The sequence below is a fragment of the Corylus avellana genome, chromosome ca7 (assembly GCF_901000735.1).
Source record: "Corylus avellana chromosome ca7, CavTom2PMs-1.0".
Lineage (NCBI taxonomy): Eukaryota > Viridiplantae > Streptophyta > Magnoliopsida > Fagales > Betulaceae > Corylus > Corylus avellana.
In genome coordinates, this window is record NC_081547.1 from 11,083,743 (window position 1) to 11,089,750 (window position 6,008).

The window sequence follows — 6,008 nt, forward strand, 5'->3', positions numbered from 1 at the left end:
TAAAATTACCACTCGCAATAGGACGAATCCCGTAGGATATGGCTATATTGAGGGTGTCGAACCTCAATGAGTGCAGAGGTTTTATTATCAAAATTCGAAAGATTAAAATTAACTTAATTAAAAAGAAAATTGATTTGATTTTCTTTAAAACTTAAAGTGCATGAAAATAAAAGAGATTTAAAATAAGAGAGAGTGTAGGGTATTGACTTCAGCTCTATCCGCACAACAATGGTTAATTATAATTAATCTAAGAAATTCATTCTACGCATGTTATAAATAAACAAGAAACTACCTCATTAAAGAATAAGCATAATCTATCTTCGGTTGGCACGAATCGTCCACCTAACCACTAAGATGCGGTACGACCCGTCTTCCCTAGGTATAAATTATCAAATTCTTTAACAGGATACATACAATCAATGAATAAGTGTAACCCATCTTCGGTTGGCACGGACTGTCTACCTAAATTACACTAAACTAGGGTGTAGTACAATCCGTCTTCCCTAGGCATGGCCTATCAATCCTATTGATCATATGTCAATTAAACCCATTGTATAACTATCATCCTCATAATCACAGAAAACAAGAATGATTTGAGATCAATAAAAGTAAAATACTTCCTAAGACAAGAGAAGAATTTCACAAATATTGATTGTGGAATTTAAGAACAATTGCATTTAATAATTAAGAACATAATCAAAATGTAGCAATTTTCATAGTTATACAATGAACATGCACAATTGAAAATTAAATATAATCAAATCATTGTGCTTGGATAGGGTTACATCAACACCCCACGAAGGGGTTTAGCCGCTCATGATCTTTTAAGCTCCAAAGACAATTTTCTGATTTACAGCTCTAGGAAGCGGTGTGTCTATTTACAATGTTTAGAGCCCTATTTATAGGGATTAGGAGAATCCTAAAAATCCTAGAAATCCCAGAAAAATCGCAATTCAGTCTCCTAGTCGGATTGGGAGACCTAGAAAGACTTTCCTTATCAATTTCAGACTCCTTTTTGTCTCTGTCGCGCGTGTGCGCTCGAGCGCACTGTAGCTACAGTAACTTGCTATAGTAACTCTGCTACAGTAAATCGCTACAGTACTTGAAATGCATTTTGAGCCCAAAAATCAATGATTTTCTTGTATCTTTATTAAACACATGAAAACACAAAAACAAAACAAAATCAAACAAATAATAACACTAAGGAATTAACATATGGAAATTAAGGGACTTGAATGTCCAGCATTCGGCGCTTATCAGTTTTGATTCTTCTTCTATCATTAAATGCCTTGAGCTTTTAACTAGTGATATTGTTAAAGCACGTTTTGAAAATTATCATTTTGATGAAAACATATTCCCATCACTAGGCAGAGAAAAGTCGTTGCTAGAAGCACGACAAGAAATCACTTGGAATAATTCGACGTTATCTCATTTTGATCCTCGTACAAATCAATGTGAACTAGAAGTTCAGAGAATCATTCATTTGTAGAGTATTGCAAATCAATTGTCGATGCATTTGCTAACAACAAGAAAATAGTTAAGTTTCACATTCTAGCTGCTAATACTCCAGCGAAGAGAGAAGTCCCTATAGGACAATTAATTAATACAGCAGAAAATGAGTCTGAGGCACGCCTGAAGTGTGGAAGACCTATTGGTGCAAAGGATAAGATTTCCCGGAAAAGAAAAGTACAAGGAAATGAAATTTGCGCTCTTGAAGAGGCCTTACCCACAAAACAGGCAACGAAAATTGATCTATCCAAACTTTCTCTACAAAATTCTCCTAGAAAGGAATCCTTCGAAGAGGAACCTCTTAAAGAGGAATTTCTTGAAGAGTTACCCCTAAAAAGGAACTGGTACCTGAAAATAATGAGATCTTAATAAATTATGTATGTACAAGAGAAACATTGGATAGAAACAAACTTGTTGTCGACAACATATTTTCATTTAAAGTTGCATTTGACATTACCAGAAGTAATGATGATATTGAACCACAAACCATCAAAGAATGTCAACGTATAAATGATTGGCTAATATAAAAGGAAGCAATTCAGGCAGAATAAACTCACTAGCAAAACTAGAAGTATTTGGACCTGTAGTTCAAACACCTAAAAGTGTATCACCTGTTGGATACAACTGGGTATTTGTACGAAAACGTAATGAGAAAAATGAAAATGTGAAATGTAAAGCAAGACTTATTGTACAAGGTTTTCTGTAGAAACCTAGTATTGATTATGAAGAAACATATTCCCCTATAGTGGATGCAATTACATTTAGATTTTTTATTAGCTTAGTAGTTATAGAAAGTTTGGATATGCGTTTAATGGATGTAGTTACAACATATTTACATGGATCACTTGATAATGATATATACATGAAAATCATCGAAGGATACAAAATGCTTGAAGCATATAATTCCAAATCCCAAAGTATTTATTTTATCAAGCTACAAAGATCTTTATACAAGTTAAAGCAATGTGGTACAATCATCTTAGTGAATATCTATTGAAAGAAGGATTTGAGAATAATCCAATTTGTCCATGCGTTTTCATTAAGAAATCATAATCTAGATTTACTATCATTGCAGTTTATATAGATGATTTAAATCTTATTGGGACTCTAGAAGAGCCCATAAAAACTACCACTTATTTAAAAAATGAGTTTGAGATGAAAGATCTTGGAAAGATAGTTTTATCTTGGCTTACAAATTGAACATTTTTCAAATTGAATTCTTGTTCATCAGTCAACATACATAGAAAAAGTCTTGAAGTACTTTTACATGGAGAAAGCTCACCCTTTGAGCACTCCAATAGTTGTTCGATCACTTAATGTGAAAAAAGACCATTTTCGCCCTCGAGAATATGATGAAGAAATTCTTGGTCTTGAAGTACCATATCTTAGTGCAATTAATGCTCTGATGTATCTTGCAAATTGCACATGACCTGATATAGCATTTTCAATTAATTTACTAGCAAGATACAATTCTGCACCAACTCGAAGGCATTGGAATAGGGTCAAACATGTTCTACGTTATCTTCGTGGAACAACTGATATGAGATTATTTTATTCAAGAGGTTCAAATTCACAATTAGTTGAATATGCAGATGCGGGTTTTCTTTCTAATCCGCATAAAGGTAGATCTCAAACATAATATCTATTTACATGTGAAAGTACTGCTATTTCATGGAGATTTGTCAAGCAAACACTTGTTGCTACTTCTTCAAATCACTCAGAGACTATTGCAATTCATGAAACAAGTTGGGAATATTATATGAAGATAATGCTGCTTGTATCACAGATCAAAGGATGATATATTAAAGGTGATAGAACCAAACACATTTCACCGAAGTTCTTTTATACACATGAGCTCCAGAAGAGTGGTGATATTGATGTCAAGCAGATATGACCAAGTTACAATTTGTTAGATTTATTAACCAAAACATTACCAAGTGCAATATTTAAGAAGTTGGTGAATAACATTGGAATGTGCCGACTCAAGGATCTTTCATTATAAACAATTGAAACTCTTCATGCTAATGAGGGGGAGTAAAATGATTATGCTGATTGTACTATTTTTCCTTCACTAAGGTTTTTCCCACTGGCTTTTTCTTTGCAAGGTTTTAATGAGGCAGTCCTAAAGCATACAAGGGCACACAAGAATATTGTACTATTTTTCTTTCTTCACAAGTTTTTTTTTTTTTTTTCCCATTAGGTTTTCCTTGGCAAGGTTTTAACAAAGCATATTCTTAATGTATGGTCATCCAAGGGGGAGTGTTATGAATGTATTCATGCATTTGGTGGATGACTATTTAGTTCCATCTCTTGAAATTCTACACATTCATGTAATACATTGATGTAGCCTTTTGATTTATGTACTACCCTTTCATATTCCTTAACTTCTAATTATGATTCCATGTCTATAAAAGGGAGTATTGAGTAACATGTAAAATAATATAATAGAGAAGAATCATACATAGTTCCTGAAGAACTAGTTTCACATATTGCAATCTTTTTATCTTGTCTTGTTATTTTCTTTGATTTTACAACACTTTGTTTATTGTTTATTTATTTGGCCTCTTTTCTCTCAAAACATTTTTTTTTCTTTCTTCTAAAACACATCTCTCATCTGCAACATCTGTCTCTTCCAAAACACAAATCTTCTTCACCCAAATAATTTTTCTCTCTCTCTCTCTCTCTCTCTCTCTCTCGCTCTCTTGCTCGCTCGGTATGAATTAAGAACGCAAAAACAAACGCCTATCCCATAGAAATTGAAATGCTGCCTCAAGTTCTTCAAAAAGTCTCTCATAAATGCTAAATAAAAATATTGCTATGTTTTATAGTTATGGGCAATTGGAAAATTTCCAAGGGGACCACCATTTCATAGTTTTGGGCAAGAAGAAGCTATATAGAAATATTGCTCTATTATGGCCCACTTAATTTTTTGGATGATTTTTTGGCATGATGCGGCCCACTTGATTATTTTTCCCCATTGCATGAATGATATTTCTATTGCAAATAGCAAAGATTTAAAGAAACCAGGTTTGCTTGGTCATGTAGGAGTTTTAGTATGTGCTTCTCGTTTTCTTCGAACTATCTTTTAGACTTTTTTACTATTTATTTTTTATTTTGGAGTACATCAGACAACTCAAACTCCATTGAGAGTTGGTTGTACACATGCATATTTGTATTTTAGTTGTAACCATTTTTTCAGTTTCCAGTTTAGTTGGTTATTTCTGTTTCCTTGTATAGTTAGAGTTAGTTAAAGATTAGTTAAAGTTAGCTGTTAAATTCTGTTATGTAGCCGAGTATATAAGGAGGTTTGATCCCTCATTGTAAGTAAGGTTGATTACACAGATAATGAGAAGTTCTTTTCTCTCTTCTCCACTCAACCTTTCTCTCTGCATTTCATCTTGTTGCTTGGCTCCTTCTCTTCGTTTCTTTTCTTCTTTGCATTCTTCTACTATAGATTGCAAGCTTGACATGGTATCAGAGCCATAATCACAACTGTGATTCTTCTTATTCTTTTGTGCTTCTTTTCTATCTTCAATGGCAAACAACATTCCATCCACTTCCGCTCTTCTAAATGATTTTCAAGCTTCAATAATGGCAGAAAATCGTCCAATATCCCATCAAACCATTTGTCAAATCCTTTGACAGATAATCATCCAAACACCTTCTCAGATTCTTTTGCAAATTCTCGTCCCATTGATCCATCTAGTCCTCTTTTCCTCCACAGTGGTGACAATCCAGGAATTATATTAGTTCCTTAGCCATTGACAGGAGAAAACTATAGCACCTGGAGCCGCTCAATGCTTGTTGCTCTGAGTGCCAAGAACAAGGTGTGCTTCGTTGATGGTTCTTTGCTAAAACCATCAATTTTTGAAAGCTATTTTCATTCTTAGATTAGATGCAATGATCTTTTGGTTTCTTGGATTTCTATAACATTGTCATCTACATCACTTCTTCTCAAGATATGTGGCAGGATCTTAAGGATCGTTACACACAAAAGAATGGCCCGAGAGTTTTTTAGCTGCAAAAGGCCATATCTGTTGTTGCTCAAGAGAATTCCTTTGTCAGTCAATACTATACTAGAATCAAAACTCTTTGGGAAGAACTCAACAATTATAGACATGTTTCTATGTAATTGTTGTTATTATGGTCAAATGGAGTCCATTCTTGAGCTTTATAGCCAAGAACGAGTTCTACAGTTTTTAATGGGTTTAAATTATTCTTTTTCTGCTGTTAGAGCTCAAATTTTACTAATGGATCCTCTGCCTCCCATAAACAAAGTTTTCTCTATTGTTGTTCAAGAGGAAAAACAAAGGGAAATTTGTGTAAGTCCTCTTAGTCATGATAATTCTTCTGCACTCATGACTAAGTCACTCATGCCTAAGCTTACCCTTGCTTCCTCTCCCACATTCATTCATGAACCTACTACATTCATGATTAAAACCACACCAGGGCCTAGGTTTTCTAAACCAAACTATAGGAAAGATCACCCTATTTGTTCT